Consider the following 2254-nt stretch of genomic DNA (forward strand, 5'->3'; position numbering starts at 1 on the left):
AACAAGTCTGTAATTCTACTTATGAACAGAAATACAGAACATAGAGAGAGGTATTAGTTAATTGAAGAATCCGGTTCAGGGATGGGGGGAGTTATTTTAAATAAAAATTCTGAATGTATTCAAGTGGAGAAAGAGTGTGCAAATGTTTCTTTTGTTGTAAATGAGTGCCACAAAGGTAGTAATTGCTTTTTTCCCTCCACTTTTTGTAGATTTCTAATAGGAAAACAAATGATATGTTTTATTTATAAACGGGTAAGTAGAAAAAAGGGGAAAGTAGATGAGTGACTCATTATACAATGAAAGTCTGAAAATAAATTAGTGAATAACTCAACCACAACCAGCACAAGGTTTTCAGTTGGCACTGTTAGCACTGGGCAGCTATAGTCAGGCTCATAAATGTCACTCTATTAAAAGTTGCGCATGCAACTAAAGTGCTAACTATAGGACAGAGCTCTTTTTCAGATGTCAATAACTACAGTATTTTAAAGCAATAGCTACACGTAAAACTCAATTCAACTTTATAGGACATTTGGCTTCTTCTTATTTTGTCACCAGATATTATGATTATTCACGTCACTGACCAGCTGTTTTTAATTGATCTCTGTTAATTTATCAAGTCATCATATCTGCTCAGTTAACAATGACAAATAATCAAAGAGCTCCAGATTCTTGGATACAGTGCTGAACGTGTTCTAGATTGATAGGCTATTTGGGCAAGGAAATATCTAAACCAGTTGTTCTTTTACAGATATCGCAAAACAATATTCTTTAATAATTCATTTCAGTATATGGTTTCATCTTTCATGTTGATGATCCTAGGGCATATGAATCGCCTCCACAGCTTTGAAGAGTAAGGAGATTATTTAGGTGTTGTGTTGTGTTTCAGTAATAATGAAATAATTCTACGTCCGTAAGAAACAGTACCTTTATTACGAGGACACATTTCTGTGTTCTCTTAGAGAAGGGCTAGGAGTAACATGTCCATTTTAAAACCAATTGATTATCGTTGCTTTTAGACATTAGATGTTGATCCTGTCTTTTTTAAAAAATTATTTTATTGAGATCACATTGGCTTATAACACTGTGTACATTTCAAGTGTCTGATCCCGTCTTTTCTCGTGCTAACCTGGTGCCCTAATTTCTGATAGAACTCTTACTTTGCAGTAAGTGATGCAAGCATATCTGGTTTATTGACAAAGAGTCGAGAAAGTAGCTCTGTTTGTTTGGAATAAAAAAGTGAATTGTATCTTCTATTTCCATGATGTGGTCAACGAATCTCTGAGAACTCTCGAGTCCTGGTGCCTCGGGAGCTCTGCTATCTTCACTGAGTCTGTGACCGCTGAGCTGGAGGATAAATGTTTGTTTAGAGAATTCAACATAGGTGAACATAAGATATGATCCTGAGTTGTAACATTATTTTATTCTTGTAACTATTTTCTTGCAGTTTGGGTATAAATTTGAATAAAAACCTACAAAACCTGTTTTTTCAAAAGACAGTTTATTTTTACATTTTTGAAAATACAGCCCATGATATAACATATTTGCATGTTTTTACGCATATCTGTACCTTGTTACTGTCAAGGATGAACTTCAATGGGGTCTCTGCTTGTGTATATTTGTTCTAATAAAAATTTTATATGCATATATGGAAAGATGAATATGATTTATTGTCATTTTCAAGGTAGTCCGTTTGTTTTTTCTGTTATTTGTTGGAAATTAAATAAAAGTTGGTTTAGGATGGAGAGTGGTTTGATAATTACCTAAGATGTGTACCTGTTTATGGACAAGGGACCTGTCTTTCTGTTTTTGGCATTTTTCTTAGCATAATGTAAACTATTCAGTTATTCATGTGTGTTCATATATCATATATTTATTTATTCTTGTCCGTGATGGATGGGAACTGAAATTTAATTGACCATTATCTTCTCCAACCTGATATATGCAACCAATAAGCTGTATTCTATTCCAAATAGAAATTTGTTGCATGTTTAACAAATGTGTTTCTGTAAACGAATTAAAAAAAACCCAGAAAACATTATTTCTTGGTTAGTATACATTCATAGCATGGATTCCTTTATTTCTTCTGGCAACCTTTGGGGGAGGGGGTCAGAAGACAGCTTATATTCTTGACCTTTGCATGACAAGAAAATCATTGAAGGGACCTTAGCGGCCACGTTCAAGTCCATCCCCTCATTTCACAGACGATGAATTAAAAATTGTGTCCTTCCAGTGATCTACAAAGAGTTAGTGAGGG

The sequence above is a fragment of the Equus quagga genome, chromosome 22, assembly GCF_021613505.1.
Source record: "Equus quagga isolate Etosha38 chromosome 22, UCLA_HA_Equagga_1.0, whole genome shotgun sequence".
Taxonomy (NCBI): Eukaryota; Metazoa; Chordata; class Mammalia; order Perissodactyla; family Equidae; genus Equus; species Equus quagga.